General features: G+C 36.6%; 1 long non-coding RNA gene across 1 annotated transcript; it reads right to left on the reverse strand.

Annotated features, from left to right (window-relative positions):
* Positions 1 to 1,031: 1,031 nt before the first annotated feature.
* On the reverse strand, positions 1,032 to 11,941 carry LOC149206457 (uncharacterized). The gene is made up of 2 exons (XR_016252548.1): positions 11,465 to 11,941; positions 1,032 to 1,394 (listed from the first exon to the last, which is right to left on the reverse strand). It is a non-coding gene; the product is annotated as an uncharacterized LOC149206457 (long non-coding RNA).
* Positions 11,942 to 13,986: the final 2,045 nt, after the last annotated feature.

The raw sequence follows: 13,986 nt of genomic DNA on the forward strand, positions 1-13,986 counted from the left end.
TTGAAAAAAAACCAAAATCGGACTTTATATCCCGCGCGGAAATTTTTTACTATCGTTGGGCGATATTTTGGATCGTCGCGGATATTTTGCCGAAATATCGGCGATATTTCAGAAATATCGCGATATTTTTCTCGGTGATATTTCGGCTCGCCGAAAATATCGCGATATTTACGAATATCGCCGATATTTCACCGATATTATCAACATTGTTCTAAAGTATTGTAGCCAACTCTATTTATTTCCATATATCGGAGAGGTTAAAGGGGTCATTCTAAAGTATTGTAGCCAGCTCTACTTATTTCCAAATATCAGAGAAGTTAAAGGGATCATTCTAAAGTATTGTATCCAGCTCTACTTATTTCCAAATATCAGAGAAGTTAAAGGGATCATTCTAAAGTATTGTAGCCAGCTATATTGCAGTGTATTATTTCCATATATTGGAGAAGGGTATGAGTGCTGCAGAGAGATAATAATAAGCGTATTATTTCCATATATTGGAGAAGGGTATTCGTGCTGCAGAGAGATAATAATAAGCATATTATCAAAATAATATTAAGCGCATTTAAAAAAGGAAAATTGTAAAATATTGTGCCAAAAGTCCTTTTCATAAACCAAATATGCATGCCGACATTCTAGAAGAATCACATAATTGCAGGTGTTACCAACTTAGGTTGCAGAATATCCGTTAAATTCACAGAAAAAATATACTCCAAAACTAAACCAGTGTAGTGTTTCTATTCTGTATTCGCAAGATTACAGCTAACGGGCAACTTAAAAAATGTCAACCTTGGATCAGAAAATGCCCATTTAAAGAGACCAACTATTTAAAGACCTTCACCTATATCATATGCACATTTGTCTGTAACAAAAATCTGGAAACCTTCATGTAAAGCTTTGCATAGAAATTTATAACAATATGTCATAGAAATGAATCTATCTGTACAAGTATTGCCTGTATATTTCGTTGCAAAAGAAAAACATTATATATGCAAGGGGCAAGGATGACCAGAACTGCTAATTTACCTTTCGAATAATTAGAAAACATTATCGCATGGCCTGTCAAATATAGAGAAAAATAAAAGTTTACAAAAATTCATAAGCATCAGAAGGCCAGTCATATTTTCAAGTATAACTAGTTATAACCCAGATTTAACTCTGCCAATACCATATCAAAGCATCCCACAGTCTGGTAAAGCATATTTCATCATCATTGCCTAGAGCTGCTAATTAACCTTTTGCGTAGTTGAAAAACATGATCGTTATGGCCAAACATAAATGAAAATATAGATATACTGAAACTCGTAAATGACCATTGCTTGGTTCAATTATTGACCCTTGTCAAAAGGTCATTCAAAACTGAAGCACGGCATCAATTTCATCCCCTCCATCTGAAGCTGTTGCCATCAATGACATGCATCAAAAAATAAGCTTTACATATGTATGAAGAACCAATTTTTTCACACCACAAATTATATTGAGAAAGCAAATAACTGTAAAAACTCCATCTCAAGCTATTGCCACCAAAAAATAAGCTTGCTAACACAATGTCAAAGGTAAGAAGGATTTCCATATAATCCAAAATATATGTAATTTCGAACACCTCAAATATACATGATGAAAAGTATTTTTCAGGGAAAGGGTAAAAAAATAAAAAATAAAATGGAATCTAAAGATGAGCGTTGAGAAAAAGGATAAAAGGGTCCAGATTTTGCAAAAGCACAAGAAAGCAAATGAAAAAAGGCTTGGAGAACCATCACAAGGATACAAAAAGCAACCACTGAGTACACTATCCTTCAAGGTATAGAAATGAATTAAAAAACGAAGCCAGCTCGGACAACAAATATAAAGAAAGAGTAACGACATACAGTACCCTCCACTTAGGTCTCACCGAGAGAGTTTTACAACTAATCTCCAATATTGAAAGATATATATGTATCAAGTATTCAAATTTCACTAAACCCGTTGAAATATCCACTCAAAACATGGTCACTTTTTTAGTAGGGTAATGGGATTGAAAAATATTGCACGTTGCTACAGCAGTTACCTGCTATACTCCAAACATTTCACACTGAAGATCTTAGGAAAATAGACAGAAGAGAGACGAAACAAAATAAGTAAAATAATAACGTTTACAAGGAACAATATTATCATATTAGAAAACTTTTGAATAACATAAAATGTAGCTTTCCATTTACTCTCAGTTATGATGCCCATTCACATCAACACCACCACAACCACAATTTTTCTACAATTTACTATGCAGTTTCACATATAACATAATATGGTTGTGTTCTAAACTTTCTGTTCATCCTACTTTCTATTCATACTTCACAATAAAAAGAAAGTCAAGCTTAATAAATACTAATTCGTATTGCACTCCATGCCCTGAATGGAAGAGATGTGTCATCTCTGTAGGTAACACTAATAAACTAAATGAGAAGACGGGACTTGACGCCTAATGTAAAAAAGAACATAAGAAAAAAAGAGAAAAAAACACTTGAATGCCAATCATTAATTACCATGATGTCAAAAATTAAAAACAAACTAGTATGAGATTTAAACCTTGCTTAATAGACCAGGGTTAAGGTGAATGACAGATCTGTGAAAGTAGTTATTCTCAAACAAAACAAGAAAAATATGGATATTGATATGACACACAATAAAAGATAGTATACTGATTAAAACTAACATGTACCTCCAACAAACATCAACAGCGAGAACATAAGACCGACCAAAACTCAGCAAAATGTCAGGTGACCTCCCCAACCATTTGACAAACCTTCAATACAAATACATATCTTGCTTAATGCATCAATTGTCATGGAAACAAAAGAATACAAGATAAGTCAAAATATAGCTACATCTACACCATATACATGCAAGAATTCAAAATTGAGCAACACTATTTACTCAATACTCAAACTCTCTGCTCCCTGATGCAAGTATTTGCTCTACCACTTTTGCAGGCCCACATTTGGAGCACAGTAATGGCACCGTATTTTCCTGTACAGTGAATTTTTATGCCCCCATTCATGCCACCTGCCTTGTTTACCAACACAGATTCCAAACATGAGAAACGATGAACCCTATTAGTTGATGGAAAACCCTATTCCACTCATATCTAACCATGCAGCAGTTTCATGCAATACTTAAATCTGCAAAGCAATTGACAACCCAGCCTTCTCTATGGTTAGGACTTAGGACTTGAGAGCTCTGAATAGTCTTTGTGAACCATTAACTCTCTCTGGTTGGGACTTGAGAGCTCTGAATGGTCTTTGTAAACCAGTAATTTCAAGTTATTTCCCATCAAGTCAGAATGTTTGAACTTTGAACACACCACCATTACGCGGACATTGACAGCATAACATACCTGAATGTAGGGAATATAAGTACCTATCCAGATCAACTTCACAACCCAGGAAAAAAATAACCCAAAAAAATATCACCCTACACTTCAAAGCAAAACCAAAGGTTGTTTCTCGTGAAGGTATAGTTGATAGGTGATGCAATACGAAACTCAATTAAAATGAGATCGACAAAATAATATAACCAAAATTAGTAAATTACAATTCCAAAACTTCAAAAAGATAGAAATTGGAGTGTTTTCCACTGAGCTATCCTTAAAAATTTTAAATAACACATAATATTAGCTAATTTAATATCAGACCATTCAAAAAATATGATAGTCACATAAAGACAGAAGGAAAGCAAAAACTGTCAAAATTTTCAGAATGTCCAAGAAGAGAAAAAGTCACCAAACTCAGTAATAGTGACTATAATTATTTTTGGTTGAGAATAGCATTAATTCTCCAAGAAACAGAACCAGAATCATCACAGCAGTGACTACAGTTCAAACTTTGGACCCACATCCTTAATATTTATTATTAAGGCTCCACCAGTGGAGCTAACAAAAAGAAATTGCTCAAGCAAAATAAACATAAAATGTAAAATCTGAACGAGGTATGGGTTACTTCTGCATACCAAAGGATTCTTTTAGGACCCCTATAAGTCCACCAGATGCCTCCTCACATCCCTTCAAGTGGTAGGTGCTTCAAAAAATCCAGTTAATCTATCTTAAAGTACCATGGTTGCAAAACTGATTCTAATGACTCTTTGTTGCCATGGTTGCAAGGGCTATTTGAATTGAGAGTTGTTTGACAGATGCAAACCTCCCAAGCCATGACAACAATGCACCATGCCTAATAATCACAATTTATTATAAATTTTCCTCCCCTCGGTGACGCTGTCCTTGTGTTCTTCAATCAAATAAATCAATTGCAGAATTTAATTTACAGAGAAATATAAATTCTGAACACAGCTACCATTACACACTAGCTGTAAAACAGTAAATAGCAGAAAAATAAATTAAAATTTAGCATACACATGCACAGATGATTTCTTCTTCTAAATCAGTTTTTCATTCCTTAAACAAAGCTTGCAAGGAAACTAGGAAACTATATTTTGCATGACTTGCAGGGGATCTCAATTCAGCTAAAGTTTGCATCAGCTAGGGATCGGAGAGTCTGCTATTTTGGTCAAGAATATAAACACTTCTTTCAAACCTCCTTTTGCAAATTTTCAAGAGCTAGGAATGTGGAAGTGTACACCAATGCAGGATCAGATCCCACATGCAGTAAATGAACAGGGACTCTCAGGGCAATCTGATGGAAGAGACCCATGCTTTTGAAAGAGCGCGCATACTTAATTCATTCAATGGAAAACAACAACTTGTAGAGGTTATTATGGGAGATTGATGAGGGCAAGCAACCATGGTAATGATGACACCTCAGATCAGATTCCTCAAGCAGCGAGTGAACAGTGAATCTCAGGGCAATCTGGTGGAAGAGACACATGCATTTGAAAGAGTGTGTATTCTTAATTCATTCAATGGAAAACAACAACTTGCAGAGGTTATTATAAGATAATGATGACGGCAAGCAGCCATGGTAATGGCGACACCTTCGATTATGGATAATATGCATTTTCTGATGCGGGGCACATTGAAAGAGTTACACCTCATTTCTATCCTATTGTGGACAGCGTGGGGCATATTGAAGGAGTTACACCTCATTTCTATCCTATTGTGGACAGCATGTACATGCATGCTCAGGCCTAGGGAGCATTTTTCAAGGAGGCAGAATTCAAAAGTGTAAAAACTTCAGTGAAACGTGGTTGGAGCCCCTGAGATTGAATCTCAGGTTTGACTGTAATTACCAAACAGTCTGATATTGATGACGAAATCTTGAGTACTTGGTCTACATTTTTTCTCCTATTCTTGTGCATTGTACACTGTTAATGAATTTTCAGATGTCTATTCTTAGGTAGGGCACAAATACCTGCATGGGTAAAACTCCAGTTTGGGTAGAGGGTGCAGTTCGTAAGGAAAGGGACCCATGCTTGCATGTTCCAGTTCATCATCCAGTTGAGGTATACTCAACTGTCACACAGATCCATGCAGCTGGGCACACTAGGTGATTGGATGAGGGTTAGGGTTTGTTTGAGTTACGTTGAGCAAGGGTGCAGTTCATAAGGAAAGGGATCCATGCTTGCATGTTCCAGTTCATCATCCAACTGAGGTATACTTAACTGTCACAGATCCATGCAGCTGGGCACACTAGGTGATTGGATGAGGGTTAGGGTTTGTTTGAGTTACGTTGAGCAAGGGTGCAGTTCATAAGGAAAGGGATCCATGCTTGCATGTTCCAGTTCATCACCCAACTGAGGTATACTTAACTGTCACATGGATCCACGCTTGCATGTTCCAGTTCATCATCCAGTTGAGGTATACTTAACTGTCACATGGATCCATGCAGCTGGGCACACTAGGTGATTGGATGGGGGTTAGGGTTTGTTTGAGTTACCTTGAGAACTTCATGCATGTGACCAGATATATTGTATCTTCCTTTGCCTTCCTATTCTATAAAGAAAACACACAGCACGCCACTGTGTTGGTTAGCGATTTTTTGGTTTTCAGTTGTTATGATGTATTTTCTTCTTTCCATATTCCATAGAAGATAGATGTGATTGAGAGTTGAGATATGTGTACTCACTGTTTTTATTTTTCTGCAGTATATGTTTGTAGATTGTAGGATTCAAAGATTGATGTTTTGATAAGGTTTTGCCATTTGGTGTTGAAGTTACTTGGGACTTTTACAATTATAGTGAGTGAACAATTTGTTTACCATGGTCTAAAAGACATTACCATACTGGTATGCAAATAAAACTAGGCTTAACCAACACATTTAGCCAAAATTAACCATCACACTAACAAACTATAAGAACAAAAGAAATCCCAATAACCTGAATCGCAAAGATGCCTTCAAGCTCATTCAACCTTAACAGCCCACCATCTATCACATTTCTGCCCATAAAGATCTCGCATACTTTGTTCCCTTGCCTTTGTTCCTCACTCCTCCCTCTCCCACTTTCCTTATCCCTTCAATAGATTTATTATTTTTTCAATCTCTTTGCTTCATCCTCTTCCTCATTCTTATTTCTCCATAACCATTCTGTCTTCTCCTATCTTTTGTTTAATCTATTTCCCTTTTCTTTACAATTCTATCCTTTCTCCCTCTTTTCAGTATTTACCTATCTTCTTATTATTTGACCCCTTCTTCCTAATTATTTTCATTATATATTTTTTTCAAGCTATTTAGGTACTTCTTTATGTTTTATTACCCTTGTACTTTCCCACGTGTTTCTCATTTACTTGTTGATTAACGCTTTTGGTTTATTTATTTCATTCACGTTTTCATTCATTATCAATGTCAAACTTTGTTAATTAGAATATTATTTTTAGTTACATTTTCTTGTTTACTCGTTCTCACCTTCAACGTCAATTCAATTTTAATTTTATTTTAGTTAAAACTTTTTAATCTTCTTGTCTTTATGATTATTTTTCGTATGTTTAATAATACTCTCTTTTACCTTTTTCTTCCTATCGTTGAGTATTATATTGTGTTTCCTTTGACCCGATTTCTTAGCTACTTCTTTACTAATAATATTATTCAATCTCTGCTATCTTAAAAGACTTATACCTCTTGTATTTTCCTGTCTTCTTCCTCCTCAACAACAATTCTCATCTCTTTATTCAGTTTTGAAAGTGTTCAACATCAAAATTGATTACAAAGAAGATATCTACAATCAGTATTCCAAATGGAAGGCCCAACAAATAGGAGGATATCAACAACAATTTGTCTCTTACTACAACATGGAATTTCAATCTCTAGGCCTTATTGAGGAAGAAAGGTAGTCATGTAGACTTTGCATGGATATAGCTCACAGGGTTCCTGAAACCAAAAAAGGATGTTTGAGTAGTCATTGATCTGAAATTTTTTGAAAACTACCTTGCCAAATATGGCAGAGGATAAATCATCTATTATCACCTAAAAACTGCTCACTTGCAACATTTTTAGCAGTCACACACATCTAGATTGGATAATTTTGTGTGAATTTTATAAGGCATCCTAGGACATTATCATGCCAAACTTGCTTCAAGTGTAGAAAAACGCCTATATAACAATCATTAAGGGAACAATGTAAACAAAGGTGTCATTTGGTTCATCCCCAAGTCTAGGGACCTTATCACAAGTTGGAGATTGATCACCCACCTCAATGTCTCTTACAAGATTCTAGCCAAGGCCTAGCCATGCATGTCAAGCACATTTTACTAAGATCATACATCTAGAAAAAATAGCCTTCATAGGGGAATGATTTATTCTGGGCAATATTATAGCCATATGGGAAAGATTCAAGTGATTCAGATTCTCAAGCCTCAACGCTTTATTCATCAAAATTAACTTTCAAAAAGCATATAACAGGGTTGAGGGGCATTTCATCCTGGCTATGCTCGAGGATCTCAATGTTGGCCCCAACTTCCCTAGTGTCATGGAAACTATTTTCTGAAAGGAAAGAATGTCTCTCAATGAACAGTAGTAAATTTGAACAAGTTGCACTCTTTCAATTTTTCCAACAAGGATACTCATCAGCTCCTATAGTCTAAGTGAGATGGAAGTTGGGGCCTTGTGTTATTTCATCTCTCACAAGGGCCAAGGATTAAGTAAAGGTATCAGTCTCCTGAATAGTGAATTGGGCAACCAGTCAATGGGGACTTTGTTGATGATTTTTTTCTCAAGATCTTGTAAGGGAATAGAAATCAATAACCTACATGATAAATTGTCTTCAAATATTTGGCTTAGCCTCTAGAACTATAATTTAGTGGACCAAAACCAAATGTTTTAGACAAAGCCAACATTTCTATTTGAATGACAGATCAGTAAGGGATTCAAATACATTCAAGTCAAATATTTAAGTTTCTGGGCATCCTAATCAACTTTCAAAGGTCCCTCAAATAATTATACAAGATGGTCATCCAAAGAGTTCAAAAGAAAATTGAAAATGATTCACCAAGCCATTAGCCCTAGCTACCAAATCTCTACTAAAATCCTTACTACAATTCATATATATTCTTCCTCTTGCCAATTCCGCTCAATCAGTGGAGAAAACAATTAGTGGCTACGAGTAAAAATGGAGGGTAGTAAGAGCTTTTACAAAAAAAATCAGAACTTTATTGCATTCCAATGATTAGGGACCATGGGGATTATCAAAACGCATACCCAAGCTTAGGCCTTGTGCAAAAATTGAATTATTAGTGGCTTAGAGAAATGAGGCCTCGAAGGTTCTTGTGTAAAATTGTCCTATGGGCATGAATTCATGGTATGACTTAAAACTACAAACTCATGTTACCATCTCAACCATGGTTAACATAAAAAAGGCCTTTGCCACTCAAAGCATATGAAGGGCATAGAAGGCTATCAAGCCATTCTTGAAATAGAGAGGCCAAAGGTTCAATTTTGGTTTGTCTTTCGATGAATACTCCTTATAGTGATCCCTATCCTTTTGCTCAAAGGCAAAACCTATCATTATCCCTATCAAAGGGGGCCTTTGATCCCTATCCATATCAAAGCATGTGAAGAGACTAGAAGGCTATCAAGCTATTCTTGAACTAGAAAAGCTAAGGATAAACATATTTCAAGTTTGCAAGAGGCATTAACACAAACAAAAGCATTTTTACTCACAAATTGAAGACTAGGTCACTTGCCTTGTGCTAAAAAGAGTCATTCAAAGTTCAAACCAAGGTTATCAAAACCACTTAGATTGGATCAAGTTCAACCAATTTGAAGCAATTATCAAGTGAAGGGTCCTAAATCAATTCACAACCGAGTAGTTCAACACCTTTTCAACTGAGTCCAATCCAGACCAATGTTCGATGAACCTAAACCCACCTGCACAGTCCCATGACAGATTGAATAGTTCTTCATTATTGTTTTTTTTACTGATTTTGATCTAGTCTCAATTTCAATTTTAGTTCTAATAATTTTGGCTCAGGCTTACCAATCATAATAAACTCATCCTTAATCCCTCTTTATCAAGTCAGGTCTGCAATCCCCTGTCACCTTGTGGAAGGGTTGGAATTGTACCAAGGCCAAAACATTCCAGAAGAATAATTTGGTTTATGGCCACAAATGGCTTAGCCATAAACCTATGTAGTTGTTCAATTAAACAAAATTTGGATATTGAAATGCACATACGTGACTTGCCTCCTCTAGCTATCCACTATCTAGAAACCCTTAACCCAAGAATACTTTCTTTGCCTTGTGCCTCATCTAGTATGGCCACTGCTATGGAGTTGTTGGTTGAACATCGAACTTTGATGCCCAGAATTGAGGATGAACTCTCTAGTCTTCGTCAACAAATTGAAGGCCTACAAACTTCACTCGACAAGAAGACCTCCGAATCCACTTTCTCAAGCAATGTCATTGGCAATGTAGCTCAAGAGTCGCCTGATCTAAATGTAACAATGTCCCCTCAGAAGAGGGGATTTGGACCCGGTGATGTCACCCCTCCTCCCGAGAATTAGCATGTTGGTCTGTAAATGCTTTCAAATTTTGTATGTTCTTTTGGTGCCTATATAGTATATACATATAGGAATAATAGTTTTGACATAAAGGCACTCAAAAATTTTGACATAGTGGGCATTCCAAAGATGGATAGGATTGTGAATTAACAAATGGAAATAGTTCCTCCTTTGATGTAACTGCTGCATTCACAAAGCAGATATTCATTGATACAAATGTTCTCGTTCTAGTTTAAAAAAAACATATGTAGAAAAGTTATAAATATGGGGTTTCCCCAACATTTCCATTTTGAAGGGGTCACATTTTCAGGCGTTTCAGAAACTTCCAGATGTTTACATATTTATGCAACTTAGAAGCAAGCATTTAATACAAAAAAGAGAACAAAGTTTCCATTTAACATCTATCCCACTTAAAATTCATGAAAATCCAAATTATTTCCTTAAATTTAAAAAAGCTCGTTGCCAGGCTCAAGAGTGTAGCAGCATGCCCTTCATATCCCATATATATATCAATTATCTTATCTAAAATTATTTGCTTGGTCTTCTATAGAAATATCTCCTAGAAGGGCAAGATCTAGGTCCAATAAGAAAGAAAGAAAAGAAAAACTGAGGAATTGGATCTCCAGATGATTACTGATAAATAGAATTATTGTGTTAAGCACATAACTGTTAGCAGATGAAAAAGAAAAAAGATATTCCATGGCATCCAAATTCGATCAAAAGCAAAATAAAATGCAGCAAGTAATATTAGTTGATTCATCATAGTAAAATTACTCGACAGTAGTCCACAAAAAGCAACAATTAGACAAAAATTTAGCAATTAGTTAACAATAATCAATAGGAGCTTGGTTCCCGTAAAGAGGGGTGTTTCATACAACCACGGAGGTTCAAATCCCTCTGAGACATGTTTTACCCTCATGGGCAATTTCACCATTCAGTGCTCCGTTTCAAGCAGTTGGGATCAGGTGCGAGTCTTTGATGACTGTCGGAATAAATACCCACCATCGGCAGCTTCTTAAGCCAAGGGATTTTCCACGAGTGTTGAAAGCAGTCTACACTGCATTTCCCTATTCCTAGAATAGGGAAGACATGCTTGAGACAGAGTGATAATAGGAAGCATCAAAATAAGCTAACAATTGGGTGGAACCTGAACAAATACAAAAACAATATGTGACACAAGTTTCGAAGAATACCAAAATAAAAGGGAAAGTCACCAAAATATGAGATCAAGCTTTGAATTTATGCGAGCAAAACAGAAAAGCTAAATCACCAGAAGCATTCATGATGGTTATATAAGCAAGGTAGAAACCCTTTTTTTAAGATATGAAGCCGGTAGAATTAATAACCAGGACTTAGATACTAGATTAAAACAGAAATTTGTATGGCCAAAAGGTTAGCAGACAAATTTATAGCTTTGGCAACCTATGAAAAGCTTCTACGAACCTTAGACCCAAAAAAAAACCCTGAAAATACCATTAAAAAGCTTTCCTCGCCCAAAAAAGCATCGTCGGCCTCTTTTTATTTTTATCAACGTTATGATTCAAATACCTCGCCTCTGACCATCAAACGGATCCGATCCTCTTGCACAGCTGGAGCGGCGTTCCCTCTCTCTACTGTAGTTTCATTGTTTCACACAATGACCCTAAAACCGCCTTGATGCTCGATTTGCACGGCTTGAGGGGCGTTCCCTCTCGCTTATGGAAAGCATCAAGTTCCATTGTTTCTCACAATGACCCTGAAACCGCCTTGATGCTCTACTATAATTTTGTTGTTTCCATAAACGAGAGGGAACCCCCCGCCAGCACTGCAAATCAACCATAAGGCGGTACCTGCCTTGAGGTCCCTGATCCAAGGACCTTGGATCCTCTTGCCCTGCTGCAGTGGCGTTCCCTCTGTCATCCATACCAGCCTGCCTTGCAATTTCACTGTTTAACCGCAGAGTGAACAAGTCCTAAATCCAATGCCTTTCGAGTTGTATCGCGACCTCCCGACACGGAGTTCTAATAAAATAGGTGAAGGGGATTAAAACCCTCGTACAGGATACTTTAGGCATATCATTTACATTTAATATAATTGTGGGGAGGAAATGCTCAAACACTTCAAGCCCCTTTAACGGTATATTTGTTTGAAACATTTTTATTTTTTTTAAATCGAGGAATAAATAATGGGTAGATACTAAGGTAATTAGAGACTTACTTTAGTGACAACATTTTGAAAGAAAATTATGACTTGGTTTGAGAAAGGAAATGAAATGAAATTTTAGTATTTATCAATTAAAAATAATTTATGGGGCTATTAGTATTTTGTTTTTCGTTTTTTGCAATTCCATTTTTTTTATTCAAATTGATGATGAGCTCGCTCAACCTTCGAACAATCCCATCGTTGAAAAGACAGTGTCAATAAACCAATGTTAACATATTCTCATAACTTTCTCTGATGTCTTTGAATGCATCACGTTCCAAAATGAAATGTTTTTCTGATTCCACTACCCCAGACGTGCAAAATGTACACACCCGTTCTTCCCAAGCTTATTCAGTTCTTTTCCACCATCATATTTCCCACTGAAGTGATGCGAGGTGTTTAGCAAGAAATGTATGACTTAGCAAGGTTTGATATGTTTAAAGATGTATTCATAAAGGAGGTTTCACTCACAAGGGGCATCTACTTCGATAGCATTTTCATAATGAACTAGAGTCTAATCGAGAATTTGAACTTAGGTAGGGAGAATGCAAAAGCATACCTTACAACCATCTTGTCAAACCATCTAAACCCAATTGAAAGATACATTATTAACATACCTTCCAACCATCTTGAAACCACCTAAACCCATTTGAAAAATACATTATTATGTTCTTATGGGACACATATAGGGATTGTTTGTTTGAAAGATACATTATTAACATACCTTCCAACCATCTTGAAACTACCTAAACCCATTTGAAAGATACATTATTATGTTCTTATGGGACATATATAGGGATTGTTTTCAGTGATTGAGTAGTTAATATATAGGGTCTCATTCAAAGTTGTATACCTTAGATTACCTTATATTGATATAGTTTGAGAAATTTAGTATTAAAATGTTGTTTTTTAAAGTAGGTTTTATTTATTCTGTTATTGGTTGGTAGGTGAAAACATAGTCATCGACTTAACTAAAATTATGACGTCAAAATGAGAACTCTAATGATAAAAATTGTCATGTCCCTTCTCAAGCAAATTTGCAATAGGGTGTTTCCACGCATTTTTGCACAATTTTGGCTAAGGGAAAGAACCCAGCATTTTCGACTTAGGGACTTAGGAGGAAATTTGACTTAATTTGGTTGCTAGTGGTAGGTGGGGGCCACCCGCATGAGAATTCGAACTAGGCCATTCAAATGTCTTAGAGGGAATTCGAAGTGTTGGATGGAGGGGCCCACATGAGACGAGCAAGACCCACAAGGATAAAAGGAGGAGGGAGTTCTCATTTGGATTCATTCTTACACCTTGCAATCAAAATTACTTGATTGTTTGCCCTGCTATTTAGTTGAGTCAACTGGCTGTTTAGCCATGAATCTCTCAAGCAAGAGATTCAACCTCTACTTCGAGGGACCATCCATGCCCGCCCTAGAGAGGCAGTTCCATAAGTATTTCAGGAGTTCGAGAGTGTGTTATAGCACCAACATTCAGCCACAATAGGGAGTGCATATTTCTGGCTAGCTAGAGAATACGCAGGGGGAGTTTGGAGCTATCAATGATCAAGCATTTTCCAGGAGAGTTAGAGAATTGGGAGAGATGCAAAGGGCCAACCTTTCTTATGATTTTTGGAGCCAGCAGAGCCAATATCCCAGCAATTTGAATTACTGGGCTTGGGGACAACGTAGAGGGTCAGTCCAGCGATTTCGTCGAGCTAAGGAGCAGATGCCATAGGCCGGAAGCCCATCCAGGAAGTCAAAGGATTCATAACAGAGGTTAGTCCAGCACTTTGGGTCCATTTCCGGGAGGATTTACAAGCAAATTCCAGTAGACCGAGTTTTGCAGTGTTTGCTGAAGCTGGGCTCCAAGGGGGTCGAATTTCAGAAGTCTAAACCAAC

Source organism: Pinus tabuliformis, chromosome 1_2 (assembly GCF_031772625.1).
Source record: "Pinus tabuliformis cultivar Carrire ecotype Pingquan chromosome 1_2, CPIR1, whole genome shotgun sequence".
In the NCBI taxonomy this organism is placed as follows: Eukaryota; Viridiplantae; Streptophyta; class Pinopsida; order Pinales; family Pinaceae; genus Pinus; species Pinus tabuliformis.